This window comes from Macrobrachium nipponense, chromosome 10 (genome assembly GCF_015104395.2).
Source record: "Macrobrachium nipponense isolate FS-2020 chromosome 10, ASM1510439v2, whole genome shotgun sequence".
Taxonomy (NCBI): domain Eukaryota; kingdom Metazoa; phylum Arthropoda; class Malacostraca; order Decapoda; family Palaemonidae; genus Macrobrachium; species Macrobrachium nipponense.
The window spans coordinates 8,435,337-8,458,833 of NC_087204.1; the positions used below are offsets into that span (position 1 = coordinate 8,435,337).

At 35.5% G+C, this 23,497-nt stretch overlaps 1 long non-coding RNA gene across 1 annotated transcript; it reads left to right on the forward strand.

Annotated features, from left to right (window-relative positions):
• The first annotated feature begins 17,208 nt into the window (after positions 1-17,208).
• On the forward strand, positions 17,209-18,417 carry LOC135224113 (uncharacterized). The gene is made up of 2 exons (XR_010316621.1): positions 17,209-17,399; positions 18,237-18,417. It is a non-coding gene; the product is annotated as an uncharacterized LOC135224113 (long non-coding RNA).
• Positions 18,418-23,497: the final 5,080 nt, after the last annotated feature.

The following is a 23,497-nucleotide window of genomic DNA, read 5'->3' on the forward strand; positions in this document are numbered from 1 at the left end:
CGTCCCTACTGTAGCCAGTAGGCTATGTTTAAATAAGGGAGTTGTAGGACCACTTTTTGATAGCCTTCGGCACATCCTGGTAAACTTTCGGTAAATCTCCTAAAATGTTAGGTCTTTGGCCTCAATTTTTCTTTAAAAATAATTTAGATACAGTCGGAAGTTACTAATTCTTAAAAAAATATGTAAAGTGGGAAATTAGTATTTCGCTAAAAATTATTTAGATAAAGCTGGAAATTGATAATTCAAAAAATTATTTGGTTAAAGACAGAAATTTATAATTCTAAGTATAACTTAGATAAAATCAGAAATGAATAATTCTACGTATAACTTAGATAAATTCGGAAATTGATCATTCTAAGTAGAGATAAAGTCGGAAATTGATAATTTTAAGTAGAGATAAATTCGGAAATTGATCATTTTAAGTAGAGATTAAGTAGGAAATTGATAATTCTAAGTAGAGATAAAGTTGGACATTAATAATTCTAAAAATAACTTAATAATATCGGAAAGTAATAATAAAAAAAAAAATAACTTAGATAAAGTCGGATATCAAGAATTCTAAAAAATAACTTAGATGAAATAGGCAATACAGCTTGCTTATACGATAGAAACTTGGTGATTTTAGTCATGAATGAGGGGGAAATATCTTAGTGAAAGTGCTGAGGAATTCTTAACAAATAATAATAATAATAAAAAAACCTAAAGAAGGAAAAACTGAACGGAAAAGTCTTGGGGGACCCAAAATTATTATGTGAGGAAAGGAGGTTCATTTGAACTGTTGTAATACCCGATAGCAGTGATTAAACAGGCCCTACTGATCCGAGGAAAACATTAAAATATGGATTATCTCCCCTCTCTCTCTCTCTCTCTCTCATCCACAAATGTAGGTACATTACCGTATTTGTTACTTGGTGTTAAGATAACGAGAGAAGACAGGACGCCATTCTTAATGAAGAGAATATAAAAATAATCCAGTTATTTACTGATGGCGTCGATGAGGAAGGCTCACTTTAACACGAATTACCCTAATGAGAGAGAGAGAGAGAGAGAGAGAGAGAGAGAGAGGAGAGAGAGAGAGAGAGAGAGAGAGAGAGAGAGGTGTTTTGTACTTAGTCGCGTGTGTATCACTGTGAATGCTGTTCAGAATGAAGATAACAGCCTTGGAGTCTCGAAAGGTTTTATGAATCAAGGCCCCCGGTCATATTATGAAGAAAAAAGGGCCACCAAAAAGAAGGATATATAAGGTAAGCAAAAGAAAAAAAAAAAAAATACCAGGCTTACTGTATCCCCACCCCATATCTTCTTTCGCAGAGGATTACGTCCGGAGAGTAGCGGAATCCTAGCCAAAACCAGCCTTCTACGTCAACTGAAACGGTTTTCCTTCGAGCCAAAGGATTCCTACGAAATGGAAGATACAGGTATGAGTCCCCAAGCCTCATCCCTACAGTAAAGAACAAGAATAATGGGCTTTGTTAATTGTTTTCTCTCTCTCTCTCTCTCTCTCTCTCTCTCTCCTCTTAGACATGCAGCCTAACCCAATAAATGAATAGTTAAGTGGCGTACATAGATAACAATGCGTATTACCGAATGCATATAATATATACTATATATATATATAGATATATATATATATATATATATATATATATTATATATAATATATATATATATATATATCATTCGTGCTACAAATGTCCTTTAATATCTAAATTCACTCTACCTCGGAATTGATATATTTTTCAATATGTACCGAAGGGTAATTTTTTAGTTGATAATAATTTCGTCACTGTCTTTCCTGATTTCGTTCCCGTCCACTTGGACGGTGGTTCGATCCATGGGGGGACGAAATTACTATCAACTAAACAATTCCCCTTCGGTACATATATGAAAATATATCAATTGCCGAGGTAGAGTGAATTTAGATATTAAAGGACATTTGTATATAAATGGATCACGGTTCGATGTGATAATTATTCATATATATATATATATATTATATATATATATATATATATATTATATATATATATATATATATATATAATAGAAGATATTTTGAATTGAGCTATAGACTCTTCTTCATCCACGTACATCTCTTAATACTGACCTCAAACAAATGGTTGGGTTTGGGAAAAGACAATTACACACTGGCCAAACCGTAGCCCTCCCCGAAGGATTTATTCACATTTGCGTGAATGAATAATTTCTCAAAATGCCTGACTTAGATATTCTTTGTCACGCTGTAGATACGTATCCATGGATACATATTCATTATACAGAGAAATGTGGAAATGGAATTGTTCAAGTATACTAATGACATTAAGATAATAAGCGGGAATGCGTCGAATATCATTACCGTAATGACTGTGCAAAGTGCTGGCTGGTGTCAATTGAATAAATAATCGTGCATGTATAATGATAAATTGATAATGTTTAAAAGGAACGGAGACGCCGAAATATTAAAGATGCGATACTACTGTCTTTTTTTAATTAGAAAAACAAACATAAATTAAAAAGTATGAAAAAATAATACACAATCTATCAACAGAGTATAATTTGCATAATTATTTTTTTCACACGACGATTATTATAACATATTTCATTCTCATTTCGCGTTAAAGCGCTCGTGTAATGAAGTTAGAAATGCGGGCGGAGATAATTGAATTTTAATTATTTCGCAAATAGAGATCTACTAAATGCGATTATGCATTATCTGAAGACACATCACAAAGTCGACGACCACCATAACACCATCATGCCATCCGTTCAGAACCTTTATTGAATTGCAACAAATTATCAGAAACACTCCTGAAGACTTAAGGAAAATGTAAACTTAACTTATTTCGCTGTTCAGTCTTATTCTGCCATGCTATGAGTTTTGTAACAAAGAATAATGGCACAAGAAAAGGAGATGCCTCCATGGATATTAATTCACGCAAAAACAGTTGCGTATTCCACGAAGCGCTTTTGAAACTATATCCGGCATTTAAAAACGCAATTCTTTGCATATTTGCCATTCAGAATAGAGAGAGTCAGAAATACATCGTCGAATTTTGTTTGCGTTTGCTTTGTCTCTTGCTTGCATGCATGTCAATATGCTCAGATCTGTCTGTAACTGTAGGAGGACAAACTCAAACAAGCCATTGTTGACATAACTACTTCTTTGCCTTTGCTATAGTAGACTTTCCATGCATTTCTTATTTACTAAGCGAATGCAGATAAGACTTAATCCATTTACCTTTCATGTTCTCTAATGTCTAAACTCTACATTTTTAGTTTTCTTTAAAACAAAACTATTGTGCAGGCTTTGTCTGTCCGTCCGCCCTCAGATCTAAAAAAAAAAAAAAACAAAAAAAAAAAAAAAAAAAAACTACTGAGGCTACATGGCGGTTGATCATCCACCCACCAATCATCAAACATACCAAATTGCAACCCTCTAACCTCGGTAGTTTAAATTTTATTTGCGGTTAAAGTTAGCCATGGATCGTGCATCTGGCAGCGCTTTCCGGAGCCATGGGACGCACCCTCACTCTATCGCATCTGGTGAGCAACTGGAGAGCTGCCGGGCCGCCCGGGTATAGTTGATGGTTTTATATAGATTTATACGTTGTACTTTGTTTATAACTTATTATTATTCACTGTCAACATACTGAAGCTACAGATGAATCATTGAATTTCACGTTATTCTAGCGAAAAAAGAAATAGATACTTTCATTTGAAAAATGTAAATAGAAGCGATTTTTTATTTCAGTCTGCAAACTTCACGAAAGTAATTCATAACCCAGATATATATATATATATATATTATATATATATATATATATATATATATATCTATATCTATATCTATATCTATATCTATATCTATATCTATATCTATATCTATATCTATATATATATATATATATATATCTATATATATATATATATATATATATATATATACATATATATATATGGTTTCCTGAGCTCTCTGATAGAGCTCTGAAGAATTCTTCCCTACGAGAAGTGTATATCGATGGGCCCATAAAATTCTTATTCGGTGGACGAATATGGCTATGTATGGGGGGCGTGTCGGGGATAGAAATGTATCTGGGGATCAAGTGGAATGGGATACGACTTATACCATCCCTTTCTGTGTAATGGATCCCTTATTTCATTTCCGTGCATAAACGACATAATACGACCTCCCAAAATGAACGCTCCCTTTTTCCGTTGGATATTCCGTCCGGTCGACTTTTGACGTCTTTATCGGACTGCACGGAACAGAGAGGGCGCCAGAAGTTGGAGGTAGAAGGTAGACTCTAAAAACTTCAAGAGTCTGGAAGAAGAGAAAGAAAGATGAATGCGTCTTCTCCTTTGAGGGGTTTTGTGACAAGAAATGATGGATTATGAAAAGTTTTTTTTCTTGTATATGAGTGCCAAAGGCAATCTCAATATCCTTGGAAACCAGTAACATTTTTAATAGCTCGTGAGAGAGAGAGAGAGAGAGAGAGAGAGAGAGAGGGGGGTGGGGGCGCAGTCTTTACCATGGACTTTTTGTGAAAAAATATGGTCCTTATTTAACATACTTGAACTTTTAATAAGATTTTTCATAGAATACCTTGAATAATTTCTAACTGATAGGATTTATTAAGAACTTATTAGAATCAGCCTAATTATTGGCAAAAAATACAAAATTTATTGAGTTCATTTTGGAGATACATTCTGTCAGTACGTGAGTGGGCGTGGCTTCAATGGAGAAGCAGTAACCAGGGGTGCCACTCACATATAGGAGTAGTATACGTAAATGATAAAAGAAAGGTATATTGAGTCTGCGATAGATTGCAATGCTGGTGAGTATATGGAGTATTACATGTATAATGATACGTTTATCCGATGATGGAGTATGATTTTTATCGAAAATATTTGTGATACAAATTTGGGGGTTGCCTATTCTGAAAGAAAATAAGTACCTTTTTAGCTCTTACCTGTGGGCAAATACGTGGCAGTCATGGTGGATGTCCACTCCTTAATTTCGCTGTAAGCTTATTACTGTGGTAACTGATTTGCAATTGCAGAATTTGAGTTCCTATACAACCCAACACCGAAGAAAAAAATTATTCCAGGTATGTTTATCATGTCTGCTAATTATGTTATAAAAGTGACTGATATTTCTCGGCATTTCTAGACTTTTCAGAGGGCAGTAGGCCTCTCTCTCAACGTTAAAAGTTAATTTTATTTTACGGTAAATATGATACGTATGTTTGATGTTCTGGTACGTTTAGCCAATAGACCTAATACTTAACGAATATTTGTGCAAAATATGCTGGGCGAGAGGTCTGTGGACGCTCTTAAGATTCTTAAATGAATACTGTATAAGGGACAAAAATCCCATGCTTATACCTCAGCTAGGCTCACGAGATCAACCAGTGTTTTTTATGTTTTTATTTTTTTTAACATATTAATTTTACTTTTGCATGTAACATTGTTACTTCCACACCGAATTTCATGTCAGATATGACCGGGTGAGGGCATAATGTCGTTTTTTTCCACAGACAATTCAAGGAGTACTGCCCGAGTAGTTTGTGTATTTAAAAATATGAAGGTTGCAACACCAACTAGTGAGATCAGTGTTGTCTTAAAAGTTTTCCTTGCTGTAGTTTCTTTCGGTAATGAATTTATGGGTAATGTGGTGCTCTTAGTGCATAAGCTACTCATGACCATTGATGGGAGCACTTTTGTTCTGTTTTGTAATAAGTATGGGCAATTCTAGGCAATAACTTCGGTATTTCTATATAAGCATTCCGCATGACCGCATCGTTCGTCCCCGCGAATATGAAAGCCACCAGGAATTGGGGTGTCAAATGTATTTCGCTGTGTTTAGTACGAGCCCCTGGGGGTTAATTACAGTCGTCCGAATAAATATTACTTAAAATTCTTGTTCAGGAGGTAAACTGCATAGACACCGCAACTGCCATAGTCTAGGCCGCCTCGGAATAGTAATATAGATCTACCATAACTTCCCCGGAATGTAAGGAACGTTCCCACGAATACGACAGCCACTGGGGTCTAGGGATTGGGGCGTCAAATGTATTTGGTCGTGTTTAGTAGTACTACTAGCCCCTGTGTATTAATCACAGTCGACCCCCTAAAAATAACGGCAAATTCTTAAGTAACCTAAATACTATTGGAAACTGTAATTTCCAATAACACCTGACGCAGAGTTATTACCTAGATCACACCTAATTATGTAACGTTTTTATACCAATAAAGCTGCATAGTAGATACAATTACAGGTTCATATAAGAAGTCCCCATAATATTTCCCAAATCTCTGGTCTTATGGGCATTTTATGGCCTAGTGTATCAAGCATGAAAGTATAAAGCACATTTCTGTACCTACATTATAATCTCATGAGTAATGTAGTCACTTCATCTATTAGGGCTTTGTGCCTTGTATGATAAGGCGCCCTATGAGGTAATGTTAGACTAGCGATAATCTATACGCTAAGTCGGTTGGTATTGCACTTCCATCTTCAATGGAGTGTCTGGGGTTTTGTAGATCACTTACGAAGTCGGTATTATCTTTACGACGATGTGTTAAACTCATGGTTCGGTGAGGTTCTTGTAAGAAAACACTAAGTATAAAAATAGATATAATTTCTTTCTGAAGTTTTACATGCTGAAGATCAGATATGATTGTACAAGTCTTCTAATAACGATAGCTTGATCGCTTCTGCCAATGATAATGGCTAATCCTATTCCTCTACATGATAAAGCTTAGGTAAAGAGGTACAGGTCTTCTAATGACGATAGCTAACCTCTGTTCTGCCTGTCTACCATCTCTGTTACAAGTTATGAAGGAACAGACAGTAGTTTCGAACATATGAACATACATACAAAGATGACACGCTACAGATCACGTAGGCCGTTTGAATAATAGGTCGGGGTAGTTGTCTCAAGCAGGGAGCTTGGACTAATGTTATAAACAATTGAATGACTACAGGTGACGGCATGTTATCTTAGCCTACATACTTATTGTATACGTCATCTTTAGCGTCTCTAGTCTGATCACATTCCTGCAAGCAATCTGGTTAACCTCTTTAGTTTTAGACTTTTATATATATGGAACATTCCATATTTTTATTATGTAAACACTTACATCAGCTCGGTCAGCTACCAAAACCAACTACTGAATATTACTCAAACTTGACTTGCATTTGACTTATAGGAGTGTGATACAGACACTATGTGAATATATATATATATAAGTAAATAAAAATTCATGGTGTACATGAATTGATTCAAGTAATAAAATATAAAAAAATGATATTGGTAAATAATAGTGATCACATGATATATATAATGATACAGTTTTTCACTTCATCTCATTAAGATACATATGCTACAGAAAATACTAATGTACTCTGATAATTGCATAGAATGAAGATTAACATGATAAAAATCATATTTTAACTGATAAAAAAGTTCATATATGAATTGAAAAATATTAATAATTTATGCTGATTGATTCGTTGATTTTTTATGCTAAATGTTATATATCTGATTCATTAATTCATATACTAACTCATATATAACTGCAGATAATGGTAAGATATAAGGTAACAGATTGATTATAGGCTACCTGATTTGTTTATACATATGTATATGGATTCATATAATTATGATTAATATATGTGCACTTCAAATAGATTCCTACTGCGTACACGCAAAGATATATTTAGATTCTGTTATTTATGATCATTTATATAAGAGATTCCTATTGCGTACACGCAAAGATATATTTCGACTCTGTTATTTATGTATCAATATATAAGAGATTCCTATTGCGTACACGCAAAAAATATATTTCGATTCTGTTATTTATGATCATTTATAGATATAGGATACATGATACTTTATATATATAGGATACATGACCGAGGTTATACTACTTCACTTTTAACTAGCTTTCGAACCACTTTTCGTCCATTACACAGTTCCAGACAACCACCTTTAGCCAAATGAAACGGCCTTTTTCAATGGTTAAAACAAGGGGAAAAATTTTGCCTGGACGGGTCCAACGTTCTATTTTTGCGCTCATACTTATTCTCTGCATCCTAAGCTACCACGATTACGTTTCGCGATGAATAAAAAAAACATCCCCAGCACGAGTCCTTCGCCAGCAAAGTAGAGTTGAATATCCTTCGGGTCGTAATTGTCGGAAGTATGTATTTTTGTAGTCGAATTCCGACAACCGTTGGAGCGTTCCGCATTAAAACGAGTTTTTCATTAACGACGAGATACGGTGTCGGTCGAAGAAGTCCATGAAATTCCTTTCACATTGTAGGCGGTTGTTACTTGACTGTAGTCGTCCGCTGCGACGAACGATTTTTGAAGTTGCGATGTGAAACTCTCGTACTGCAGGATACTGTAACCAGGTTCCATTAATCAGCCTGCAAGTGAAATTATACTTGTCACAAGGGCAAAGTAATTCAGACGACATCCAAATACAGGGGAGGGAAGAGAGCCATTTAGACCAGACTTAACCCACATGAATTCGCTGATATTTTGGAATTCAAAAGAGTCCGTTGTACAAACTTTTTTATCCATGGCATTAACAATGAGTGAACCTATCCAGGTCTCTGATGACTGTAAAATATCCATATTATAAAAAATAAACAGATATTCAATACGAATCCAAAGAAAATTCGATATTATTGGTAGTAAGTTACTAGACAAAGAAGTGGAAAACGGAGCTAATTGTAAGATTGCCAGGCAACATAAGAGTCAAAGAGAAGATTAATCATGATTCTATGTGCCCTAACAAAAGTTTCATATTCAATTTTCTCGTGCGCATCCTCTGAGGTTAACTTTTAAAACATTATTAATAGGTAGGAGATGCAACGAAAAAACCCACTATGTAACTAATTTCTATATAAACTTTGGTTTTTCAAGAAAATGTGACATTTTCCCATGAATGTTTTACTTGAATTGTAATAGGCTAATGTTCAAGTAAATATTTCATATTTACTATCTTGATACTTCTAAATGTCTATGAGGTTCAGAAAAAAAAATTAATTCATTTTGTTGTTATAGAAATTCTATTTGCTTATTTTGTTTATTAATTTTAAAATGATTGCAAGTTGCATTGCGCATACCGATAGACACTTGTACCTAACGTTTACCTTGCCCATGAGAAGTTCGGGCTAAGCATTCCTTTCTCCAGTCAATCTGCTTTTGCAAGCAGAGACGACACACAGATGAAACCTGTGTAAGCAGATTATTGAGGTTAAAAGGAACAAATGCTGATACGGCAATGATGACGTCGTCACTTGGCAGGAGATTGCTCTCAGCCAGCTAAGAGTTACGTTACTTGCTGTAAGAGATACGACTTTAGGATAAATTTTTTGTTTTTTTAATACTCGACCCACATGAGAAGAATGTCTGAAAAAAAACACAGTACCAAAATTGAACAATATATTAGTTTCAGGTTGGAAAACTGCATAATTGTAATTATGTTAAATTAAATATTCCTTATTCAAACTATATGAAAAAGGTTTCCATACAAATTCTATATATATTATTAGCCCTGTATAAGATTCATATAGGATTCCATAGATAACATTTTCACTTCTAGACTTCCTGACTTTAAAATCTCTTTTATTTTATTTTATTTATTTATTTTTATTTATTTATTATTATATATTTTTTTTTTCATTGACTACGAATATAAATCACCGGGACAGACAATATGTCAGTAGATTTTGGATATGTGTTTGAACTTTTAGCTTATTTGTCATTACTAAAGCGTTAGTTAGAGTTCAAATCTTTACGATATATATTTGGATATTTAATTATCTTTGGGTTACGTTTTTGCTTATTGATTTTTATCGTGATTCCTTTTTTTATTATAATTTGTAACCCTTCCGACTTCTTACGGAGTGTATTATATTGACTCCACTTGTATCCATATTTATTTTATGATTTATTTATTTATATATTTTTTTTTATATATATTTGATAAATTAATGGTTGGCTTGAATATGTGGAAAAGTGTTCTAGCGGCGTACCGTATAAGGCTACTTGCGGCATCAATTCTATAGATACAAGATATAAATGATAAAGGTATATTTAAAACCGCGAGAACCGCTATAATCCGGTCGGATCCAATATCACGAGTTGTAACTCGTAAGACATTGACACTTCCTATTTAATTATCCGTTATTATACCAAACCGATTGACTCTGGGTGATATATACTATTGGTTTTCTTAATGGATAGGAATTCACACGTGTTAAGGAGATTATTATTGATTTACACCACCCGAGTCACAGATTATTATGTGTTGAATTCCATGTTTACTGATTTAGCACTCATAAATATTCCTAACGCACTCAATTGCGGTGTTTGTTTTTAGTGCTATTAATTCTATATAACGTGTCAAGGAACTATTAACACTAAGAAGTGTTTATTCCCTCTGTCAGACTCGTAATTCTGTTAATAATTCTACGTATATTCTTTCAAGGATTGATTTGGCACAGGATAGGCCCTTAAACTGACAGGTGTCTTAGTGTGTCCCTTGTCTTCATGACACAGTGTTACAATCAGTTATGTGCTTTTTATATCTGTAAGCATTGTAGGCCAGTAAAATAGTGATTTGGCTTTCTGTGACATAGTAGGGAACCCTGGATGACGGAATGCAAACCAGTTTATGACGATTGGTATGAAAGAGATTATTACTAATACCTGGTCGTTAGTCATCTGCTGTGTTCTTCGGGTTTACCTCGTCACAGACCTACATATAATATTACATTTGATTACATTATTCTGATACACATACTTTAAATATACTTTTGCTTTAGGGTTTCTTTCTGCTCGAAGTGTTTATTGTTTGCTTAGCCGCTGACCTGTTTCCGTTTCGAAGTGTTTATTGTTTGGTGTCTATTGTTTTGCTTATCGCTGTTGACACTTGCTTTGTTCAGTTGTAACAGTTCTGCGCTCCGACCCAGATAATTCAATGCTCGCGATCTCTTGGGTTAAGGAATTTTCTTGTTTAGATACGGTTTTAACAATAGGCACGGATGTTTCTATATCTTTTAGTCTAATTAATGGTTCTTTGCTGTATGGTGCGGGATTGCGGTATAATGCGTCAGCTATGATATTTGCTTTCCCAGGTAGATATTTATCTTGGCTCCAAAGACCTGAATGATCATTTGTCACCGAGTTCCTTTTTGGACTGCTATTAAAGCCTTTGAAAAACTCGGTAAAGGACTCATGTTCAGTAAGGACTTTATCAGGATAGCCATAGATTATGAACTTAAAATGTACTAGTGAGTTAAAGATACCTAGCCCTTCCTTGCTTATTACTGCTATTTACTTTCAGAGGGCTTTAGTTTTACGTGAATAAAAAGCTATAGGAAAGAACTGTTTTATCATATTGCTGAAGTAGTATCCCTCTTTACCCCTTGGTCTGAGGCGTCTGTTGCAATAAAAAAAAAAATCCTTATTTAAATCAGGATTTTTAAGTTAGGTAAGCTGCATTATTCCGCTTTTAAGATATCGAACGCCTGTTGATGCTTTTTTTGACCATAATAAATCTACGCTCTTCTTCGTAAAATCTGTTAAAGGAGCTGTCATGATTGAAGAGTTACATATTTACATACGATTGTAATACCCACTACAGCGCAAAAGTGCTGTATCTCCCTTTTACGTTAATAGGTACCGGAAAGTTATGAATAGCCGACACCTTACCTTGGACTACTTTAAGACCTTGACCCAGACACATAAAACCTAGATAAACAGTTTCGGTTTTAAAAAACTCACATTTAGATATTTTACTCTGAGATTATTTGTCTTTGTCTCTGTAGCACTAGCTCTACTTTATGTGAATGTACTTCTAAGGTATTAGAAAAAGATTACAAGATCATCCATATAGGCATGTAGGTTATCCCCTAAAAGTCTCCAAACACTATATTGTAATTTGGGGCGCAACGTAAGCCGGAGGCATACGTAAAAAATTGATAATGTCCCCTGGGTGTGCTGACAACGGTGTATGAGGTACAATCACTTAGGTAATGGTATCTGGTAAAAGCATTTAAGTAAGTCCAAGTTGGTGAAAAAAAAATTTATTCTAACCTAACAGAGTAAGATGTCGTCGGTACATCGCACTGGAAAACTATCGGAAGTCGTTTCCTTGTTTAAGCGACAGTAATCTGCGCAGATACGCCAAGTCCGATCTTTTATGGCATGACGTTTGAGGGAAAAATTATATGGGCTTATTTGATTTCCTAATGGCTCCTATTACTAACATTTTTCAAACTTCGTCATTTATCTCTATTTAAAAATTTTCATTGAGAATCTATACGAAGGTACGTAAATAGCTTTATGTTTGTCCTTAGACCGTGTTTTGTTTTCAATGACAATCCGTTTTTTCTCCAGAGATCACTCGCTAGTGGAGAAACTTCCTGGTATTCAGGTAGAAGATAAAAAACAAAATTCTGCTGAATCACCTCTGCTTGAATGACTTTACGGATATTACTTTAGATAGATTATCAGAGAGATTCATCCTCGACTGGTTGGGCGTGATTAAAAATTAGCAACAATAAAAAATGCGATATTTATAACTTCCGTATCCACGATATGTATACTTTTAGGGCTTTGTTTGCGGAAACCGTTATATTTCAGAGTGTCGGAAGGATTAAAAATTTCATTTCCCAGCAAAGTCTTTTTACACGCACTAAGACATTCGAGGGTGCATGCTTCTCGAGATTTTGCGTGCAAAGATGCGACTGCGGTTGTGGGAGAATTCTGTTGGGTCATTTGAACAATGTTACGATTTATGAGACAAATGTATAGTCCTTTATATAAGTTATTATTTGATTAACTGTTTCATTTTTGTTCAAACGGATTTTAATATGTTTTGAGGTTATAGGATTTTCCTTTGATAAACACGCCTTATTTTGCAGGATGTAAGATAATATTTTGTATACCCCTAGATGAATCTTACAATTACACTAGATACAGATCAATGTTTTTTATAACTATAGAGGTATCTGTAAGCGCTCGCTTATCCGGACTTCTCATTAGGAAGTTCGAACAACAGACAGTGAGGTCCGTAAATACAGGATCTTACGTTTACTAAAGAAATAAACAAGATATTCTAATTTTTACGGCGCGTACAGTTGGGCTTAATCCACCAGTATTTATTATAAACTTAATGTATTAAAATTAAAACGAAAAACCTGCTCTGATTACTTATACGGTCGTGTGTTTCATAGGAAAAATCCTTTTTTATTCAAAAAGATATTGGCATGTATAAACCAACATCGCTTTTCCCACTCTGCTAGAGTCGCTTATTGTGTGGAATTGCTATGCTTTGAACACTTCGGCAGTTTTTTTGACTGACCTTGACCGCTTGACTAGGTGACACAGTAACCGAGTTTGCTGTTTGATTCTGAAAGGCTACTGTTTCTATTTCTTTTTGTAATAATTAGGATCCTTCTCTTTATTACCATCGGCAACGTATTGTGTGTTTTTAGCATTATGTGCTGGTTACGTATAAAGCAATGAATGACGAACTAGTTAGGAACTGAGCGATTACTAATAAGACAAGTTATCTCTACTGTATTCAATATTAACTGTTTGTACTTCATTCTGTGCTAAAATTTGAAATAGTGAGGGATCCTGGTCAGCGCATTTAGCCTGATGAAATTTGTTTTTTACAGACATGTTATTCCTTGCAATCCAGCCGTATTTTTAAATTTAAGTTGAGTCATTGAGGTTCGATATTTTATATAACTCAAAACTCAAGGCTAAACTGCGATCGGGACTTTGCAAAGGAGCATTTATTGTCATGACCCGACAAATAGTGTTACCTCTAATTTATATAGATTTGTACGGGTGTTCCACTTGTTTTTGTGTGGTTTTCTAATCACTACGGTGCTTAACGACCCTATCCATGCATCTGTATAAATACAGACGTCCACTGCGTAAACGCATATTCACTGTTTAATATGATTTGTTACGTAAGGGATTAATAATCACCCAAAATGATAAAGTTAACATAGTATATGATTATGATATTTCAGTAGAACAATTCTGGAAACAGACACTCAAAGATAAAAACTCGCAGTAGCGAAATCTCAATGATATAGATATTTCTGTAAAAAAGTAAGATTAAGAATGTCTCGTAACTTCAGCCACAGGAATAACGAAATTCGACCTGCAAAGGAAACACTCAAAGTTACTCTCCAAATGAATAAAAAATTGTACTTAGCTTGCTTTTGTGGGAAGTCACGGTGTTCCGATAACGAGGCACACGGCCTTGGTCCTCCTTCTCTATTTAGCGACGACCTGGTTGGCTTCAGTCAGTTTCCCCCGTGCGCGTTGTTTTCGATGATTCGAGCCCTTGAAAATCCGATGCTGCAGACGCGTTTCGGTTTGTTTCTTGCAGTGCCGGAAACGCTCACTAACGATGTTTTCTTGAATGATTCTAATGAGAGACGAAGCTTCCGTTGCCGTAGGAAAAGGACACGTCGGTTTTGTTTCTTGAAGTTATTCACTAACGATGATACTAAGTTGCTTGACGAATCTTGTTGTTTTCTGAAGTCGCTCACTAATGATGATACTAGGTTGCTTGAAGAATCTGCTGCTTTCGTCGTCGTTGACTTCATGATTTATTATTCTGTTTTTTTCTTCGTAGGACGTTGTAGAGTTCTTCTGGTCCGCTGCCACCAATATTAGGGCTTTGTGCCTTGTATGATAAGGCGCCCTATGAGGTAATGTTAGACTAGCGATAATCTATACGCTAAGTCGGTTGGTATTGCACTTCCATCTTCAATGGAGTGTCTGGGGTTTTGTAGATCACTTACGAAGTCGGTATTATCTTACGACGATGTGTTAAACTCATGGTTCGGTGAGGTTCTTGTAGAAAACACTAAGTATAAAAATAGATATAATTTCTCTGAAGTTTTACATGCTGAAGATCAGATATGATTGTACAAGTCTTCTAATAACGATAGCTTGATCGCTTCTGCCAATGATAATGGCTAATCCTATTCCTCTACATGATAAAGCTTAGGTAAAGAGGTACAGGTCTTCTAATGACGATAGCTAACTCTGTTCTGCCTGTCTACCATCTCTGTTACAAGTTATGAAGGAACAGACAGTAGTTCGAACATATGAACATACATACAAATGAGACACGCTACAGATCACGTAGGCCGTTTGAATAATAGGTCGGGGTAGTTGTCTCAAGCAGGGAGCTTGGACTAATGTTTATAAACAATTGAATGACTACAGGTGACGGCATGTTATCTTAGCCTACATACTTATTGTATACGTCATCTTTAGCGTCTCTAGTCTGATCACATTCCTGCAAGCAATCTGGTTGACCTCTTTAGTTTTAGACTTTTATATATATGGACTAACATTCCATATTTTTATTATGTAAACACTTACACATCTACCTACCCCATGGAGACATCAATTGTCTTAAATTTCACAGTTAGAGTATATTAGATGCCCCAACCAATTTTTTTCCCGTCAAAATTTAATACCAGAATGGCTTCCCTTTGGAGAAGTTTATATGTATATATGACTTCGCTTACTCTTGTAAACTACCTTCATGAAATAAAACCTTCACTAGAGGCGATGATCTTCAATTATGTGTAGGTCTTACGTTTTCTTAAAAGCTAAAAGTCTACTTTGTGCGCCTAAAAGTAGCATAAACCAGCTACAGATATGTAGTAGATGGTCAAATTACAGGATTACCCTCATTGGGTGTGGATTATACCCCTGTGGGTAAGGGGGTTTAGGGCAGGGAAATTGTCACGGGGAAAATAAGTCATATCTAAGTCGTCTTTGCTTCTTTTTCTCTAACGACTGCGTTTGTACTTTGTCAGGTTAGGTCAGTGTAACTGGAACATTTTTGGGTATGAATAATCTTTACTAGATTTGATGAGAGGGCAGCCTTCATTTTGTGAACCACAACCTATTCTTATTTAACCTTACCTGTAGACTAAAAGTTTTAATTTTGCAAATCTGTTATCTTACCAATTTTTATGGATTACAGATAAGGTTCACCATGTTCGTTCACTCTATTATTGCCAATATTTTATTTTATAACACTGAAATTTTGTATAAAACTGAAGTAAGTCATGTTATACAAAGTTAAATATAAATCAGTAGTTACTAGTGGATTTTTAGAGGGCATACAGATTTTCAGAAACTCTTGCCTAACCAAGTATTTTTTTACAAGAATAATATACATCCCCTTGAATAATGCATTTGTGACATAAGCAGATGTTAAATAGCCAGTTCATATCTAAACTATGAACAACTTTGTGTTATAAACCTACTTATAACACATATTGGAAAAGTCTAATCAGAGACTGTCAAATTTACTGCACTTTATTAAGAAAGTTTACCTAGTTCCGAGCCACTCGAATGATGTAATCTCCCAGAAGCATGTTTAGAGCATCACCATGATAAAATGTGTGGGTGTGTCCTTATTGCATGTTGCAATTAGCTACTATTTTATTCCAGACACATTAATGAGGTGTTCCTGATTGCATCGGTCCAATAGTGGTAAGGGAAATTCAAAATTTGGTCTTTGCTGTTTGTTTACTGTTTGTCATGCATTTGCAGATAATGGAACTCATGGTTTATGTTATGGTGTAAACTACATGTCCCCCATTATAAGCCCCAAAAATTTTATTAGACCAAAATGTTCCTTTTAAAGAAGTTAAGGGTGAAAAATTTCTGCTGCCGAAAGGAGATCTCTTGAGAATATTTTTGCAGAAAGAGTTTTAACATTATTTGGAACATAACGTTGCTTCCATTTCCTTTTCTGGCTTGATGGACGCTTTGGTTCCCCTTCAGCCCCCATACACTCCCTGGAAGCTATTGCACCCAAGTACTATTGAACGTGATTCTGGAACAATTTTTTGTTCTGTATAACATATACATAGCAAGGAGGGATATACATGAAAAAAAATCCTGTAAAACGTCGTCTTTATATGGCTGGTAAGTACACTAGTTTAATGAATTTATGAAAATGCTAAAGAGTAACTACATAGACTGTGGTCTGCAGAAAATGTGATGGCCTGTGGTGGGAGGAAGAAGACTGAAGTTGGAAATTATTTGTGGCCTCCTAATTATAGACAAAAGGAATTTAAAATTAATTTACAATTACCGTTTTTTTTAATAGTATTTTGTTTTATTTCAGGACCGTTTGACTTCTGAGTGTTGGCAGAGGGACTCTAGTTGTCGAACAGACTAGACAATTGAAATGATTCAAAGACGACTTCGACAGAAAAAGGGTTAATAATCCTAGGCTCAACATTAAATCAAAGCCTAATTGGATTGTTGCCTTTTGGACACCACAATTTATTACTAGAAGCAAGACCTTTTAAGGTTAGTGGGATATACTTGACACATTTCTTTAGGGTTGTTACTTACCATTGTGTACCTCGTGTGACACACCTGGGGCAATACCGCAAGGTTTTAGCTGAAATCTGCAATGCCTGCTAATTGAATGTTACACATTTACATTTATGCCAAACTAGTAGGGTCTTTTGTAAGACTTCAAGAACTTATTTTTGGTATGGCATTTCCTACCTATCGAAAACAAAGCAAAGCATTACACCAAGTCAGAAAGGTATACATTGTATAATTTCGAAATTCATTTGTCCTAAAGTGAACAATTTTGCTAGCCAACTTAAGTACTATGAATCAACCAAATTCATCTTTGGAAAAAAACACCATAAACCTCATCATTGGAATGGAATGGAATATGAGATTTAGCCTTAAAGCCAAGCTCTGGAACCCAAGGGATTATTCAGTATTAAATACTGTAAATAAAAAACAAAAAGAGGAATGACCGGGTAGATGAAGGATGTAAAGTAAACATTTTAGATAAGACCACTAAGTGTCTGTACGAGTTCGCTAATCAAAAATGGGAAATGTCATCTGATGTAGAACTTGCTTCAATTTTTAAGTAGGTACCTCAGGAACTTATTCAAGACTAAATAAGGTCACTAAGGAATGAGTACAATGAGAGGTTTGTACTTTGCAGTGGCATGTCTCAGTTTGGGTACTTATAAACATAATAGCTGTTGAAAAATACAATGTTTTTAAGACAATGCAGACTGACACATATTGCAAAACTGAGCAGATGGGGTTGTATATAATATGCATTTAAATCTTAACTGAAATTGTTAATGCTGAACTATAATTAACTATAATTAACAGAGCAAACTGCGTAGTCATTTGACCATCTCCGTTGGAAAATTTCAAGGACCACTCCCTACGTTATCCATTTTTAAAAGACACGTCAGTTCATCAAGAGAAGTCACCTGTGCAGTGGTATGAATAATGTAACCAAAGTTTGTAGTATCGATGGTTTATCGGGTTATTAAATGTTCCGCAGATGCCCATGCGTGTCAATGAATCCGTTGTAATCCCTGGAAAAAAAACCATAAGTGAAAAAATATATTCATGTTCGAGAGACTCAGATAACAGCAAGAAAAGTGCTCGTCTGATAACACCAAAGTACAAAATGCTAATATCAAAATCAACCATGATCTAGTGAGCTGACCTAATCTCTTCAAAGCAAAGTTAGTCAATTTTCCACTGCACTGCTTTCGTACCAAAAATTATTCCTTCTAACACTTAACTGGCTTCCAGAAGATCAGCTGCATGTTATGGCAAATGCCCACCGTGAGTATCTTAACGGAAGAAAATCTTATAATAATGCTGGTGAGGCATCTTCCTAGTTTAAAGTAATTGGTCAAATGGAAATCAAGAAAAAATATCCAAATGCTCAACCAGATTTTTATCATTTAGTGCAAAGAAGGGGCATTACACATTTAAGTGGGCATAAATCTTATATGAAATTCGATTCAGGGTAGCTGCAATAAATAAAACTCAAGTTCTGATGAAGGTTATTGGAAGTATTTTAGTGACCAACAGTAACTAAAATAAATTACAAAACAAGGTTTACCGTTCTTGCAATTTGTCTCGCAAAATTAATTAGTAGCTTGTTGAACACCATAGTGTTTTGAGATTAAAAACCTGTTACTTTGTACTGGCAAGTCTGAAGTAAGGCAAATAATCGAATGCATTAACATAAGACCACTACATTTGCAGTTCATCTAAGCGTCCCTTCGGCCCCCAGCTGCTACCCCTTACTCTCATTTTACGGGACCTCTGTTCATATTCTCTACTGTCTTACTTTCCACCCTCTACTAACAAGTGTTTCATAGTGCAACTGCTTTGAAGTCATCCTCCTGTTACGCCTTTCAAACCTCTCTGATCTTAATTTTAGTTTCAGCGCCGAATGACCTCATAAAGTGCCTGCGCTTGGCCTTTGGACAAAATAGTCTAAATTGAAACCTAATTTAGTTAAAAAGTCTCTTCATTTCTTAAAGAAACTAACTACGATCACCAAAGTATTTGTACAATGCCACTAACCACTTTTATGAAATCAACCAAAATAAACAAATTGTGGGTCAAAATTAGCACCAAAGCAAATAAATTCTATGTAAAAAAAATTTCTTACGAAGCTGCTATTTAGCGTAAATAATTGTGGCTAAAAATTGTGATACAAATGATCGCTTAAAGCATTAAAACTATACATATTAAACTCTTTGATGTGGTTGATGACATCACTGGTATACTAAAATTATGCAGCACTTGACTTCGGCTCAATATAAATCTACCTGAAAAAAAAAGAAAAAAAACTTTTTTGCTGGTCCTTGAAAAGCCGAATAGACGGAATGTCACGTTGGGCCTGTTACCATACAATTAGTACCAATAAATAGTCAAAACAGCATAAAACCATGAAATTCAACTTCATGAAAATGAACATACACACCCTCATTCCTCTACCACTATTTTTCTTTACATAGTTGCACGCGTTTGGTAGCTTAACCAGCACAGCAATATCCACTATTGTGGAAAAAAATAAGGAAAAAAAGTCCATAAAAAAGGCATCACTTGTGAACAGACGGAGTTAAAGTTACAGAGGACCCACTAATTACGATGTAATCCCCGTGTGCTATGACTTTCCAATGGTTAGGCTTCGCTTACATTGGGACCCACTAAAAATACCAACTGCTGCAAATATGCATATGCAGATAAGGCTTGGATTTCTGTATATAAAAATGACTAGGTCTGGCATGTGAAACTTGGCTTCCCTTATAAGGTCGATCAATGAACTTGGCATAATTAGGGTCATGGGCCAAATCCAACTCACGGTATATAGTAGTCTTGAACATAATCTAGCTAATAACTGCGCGTCGGGTATTTCTTTGGACATAAGTTTTCTATAGGTTGCTTATTAAGAATTTACCGTTATTTTTGGGGGGTCTGGGATAATTAACCCTCAGGGGCTAGTACTAAACACGGCGAAATACATTTGACACCCAAATCCCCAGTGGCTGCCCTATTCCATGCAGTCCGTGCGGTGTTACTGCCTAGAATTACCGTTATGGAATTGCAGAAAACACGTTAATCACTTTCAGTTAATATAAGAGTCTGCTTAAATACCACCTTAAGCACTTGGATCTATCTTACCTTTGCGGTTATGTTGACGGAAAACACTCAAAAGTTGGGACTGGACAATGGGACCGGTCAACTCAGATGCTCTCTGATTTCACAGTCCAGACCCTTCAGCGTTCCAGTACCGTCTGGAACTGGAACTGTAAAATAAACATGGGGGTTATTTTCCAGTAAGAACAGCCAACATTACAAGCCTGGAGAGAACGTTTGAAGTAAATATGTAGGGCTGATGCCTTTGTATAATAAGGCGCCCTGTGAGGTTATTTAGACCTGCGATAATTTTACGCTAAGGTCGGTTTGTTATGACTCTCCATACTCATTGGAGTGTCTTGGGTTTCGATGATAACTTACGAAGTCAGTATCTTCTTTGGTTATGTAGACGGAGATGTTTCAAACTCATGATGATAATTTCTAAGTTCATTCAGTATCTTCTTTCTGATGTGAGGTTTCTAGTTGAAAACACAGAGTACAAAAATATCTGTATTCTTGAAGTCTACATTATGAAGATCTGATAAAATGGTACAGGTCTGACAATGATGATGGCTCATTGAATTCCGACTTACAATCTGGTTTACAAATCATGTAGGCCGTTTGGGTTATAGGTCACTGTGGTTGTCTCAAGCAGGAAGCTTGGACTACCGTTTACAAAACAAATGATTTGATGACCACAGATGACGGCAAACTAGACACTGACTGGTACAACACGTCATCTTAGCCTACTTTATCATATCTGGTCTGATCACATGCCTGCAAGCAAACTGGTTGACCTCTTGGGTCACTGGTTTTAATTAATCATAGTTTTAGTTTTTATATATGGAATAACATTCCATAATTTATATTATGTAGCACTTACAAATATCTACGTTTTTTCTTCACGTGATAATATTTCACGAGACAAATTTATATTAATTTAAAAAAAATTTGTTTCATATTTGCACTCAAGTTTGCTGAACTCTATCGCGGAAATAGGCATATTTTCTATATCGTTTTTTGGTAATTCTGGGAGTTGTCAGTATTGCCAGATTCAAAGGATCAAAATTCCAGGACGATCTCGAAATTTAGATTCTTCTCATAGTCGGGAAAAATAAAATATTTAAAACAATTACCGATAAGATATTTTTTTCATTGGCAGGACTAATTTTTTCGAGATTTATCATAGACAAAATTAAAGGATTTTAGTCAGTCCACAATGATGGCGTCATTTGGGCAGTAAGTTTGATACAAAGGTAAATTTTATCCACTTAAAAATGACCAGAAACTTTAAGACAGAATTATCTTTTTATTTAATAATTCCTTTTATTTAATACCCAAATATTTGCTATTTTATAAAATGGCGCAATGATTATTTCCGTTATACATAATAGAAAACGACCCAACAGTCGCCATATGGATTTTTGGTTTACAAAAAAATAAAATAAATAAATAAAATAAAATAAATAAATAAATAAATAAAACAAAATAAATATATATAAAAAAATAAGATTGCACCTAACGATTTTCTTATTGTACTCTGCTTTTTAGACAGAAAATTCTTGTGCTTGCCTCTGCTTATCAACATGCACCATTGCTTTCCACCCCTGACTCCATCTTTATCTCCCAGTTAATACCCTCACGTCTCTCCTCCTCTTGTTTCCATTCTATTCGCCCTCCTTTCATCCACAAGCCGACTCCTCCAGCACTCGTTCATCACCCCCCCCCCCCCCCCCCCCCCCCCCCCCCCCCCCCCCCATCCCAGTTTCATATTAGTATTTGAATTATTTGTGTTCAGGTTCAACCAACCCTCCTCTCCATCCACCTTCCTCTTCGAATGGCGATATCTGCGAGAGATATCCTGTCTCTCTCTCTCTCTCTCTCTCTCAAAGGACGAATCGCGCTTTACGCTTCACTACGATAAATTCCGCCCCGTAATCGGCTCATCAAAGAGCATAATACAGGATGTCCATAAAGTCCCAGTTCCCATCACAATATTTATGGATGAAACTGGTACTAGACTTAATGGACACTCTGTACATATTTTCTCCTGACTCATCTACAATATCTGCGAAGTGTTGTCAGGTTCTGCATGGGAGCACATTTGTATTCAACTATGGTGCCTATGATACGGCTTAGAAAGGAACCAGGGAGTACTACACATGTTGAATCGCTTGACTTTGACAAGAAAAATTACTTAGAAAATGTGGAGTTATACATTAAAGAATGAATAATAAGTTCTTTTTTATTTTTTAATTATCAGTGATTGATTTTGCAATATTATACTTAAATTCAGTAACAATCTTTGGCCCGTAATTGGGAAAAGACCTATGACTAGATTACTGGAATGTTATACACATGCGTGAATTTATGCTAAATCCATTCAGACCATAACACACACACACACACACACACACACAGATGTTAAACTGCGAGTCATAGACTTCAAATGCAAACGACACCCATTTGCAAAATGAATTCCTAATCACAGACATTCGGTCGAATCCTGAAGGAGGAAAAATTAATAAATGCTGAAAATTCCTGTAAATGAAAAAAAACAAAACCTAATGGCAAAACGCCACGCTGATGACGACGGTGTTGTGCTGGATGAAATTTCCATCCACTGGGTCATTTGCAGAGCTTCGTTTTGCCTCCTTTATCAAGTTACATTCATGGATCTTCCCTCCCTTTCTGTTGGTCGCTCATGAAATAGGGGAGGAGAAACCTGGTAAGGGCTACTTGAATGAATAATTAAGCCAGTTACTTGGGTCAGTTACCTGAGCCAGTTACTTGGGCCAGTTACCTGCTATGGAATTGGATTACGGTGTAAGCGAAATAATTTCACGGACTGAAAAAACAAATGTACAGATTCACGTTCTACCATTTTCTAGCTGCATGCAAATACACAGCTGACACAGGGGTGTAATGGGACACTTTATGTCGGTATGTAAATACAGAGCTGGTACGTGGGTGTATGGGAC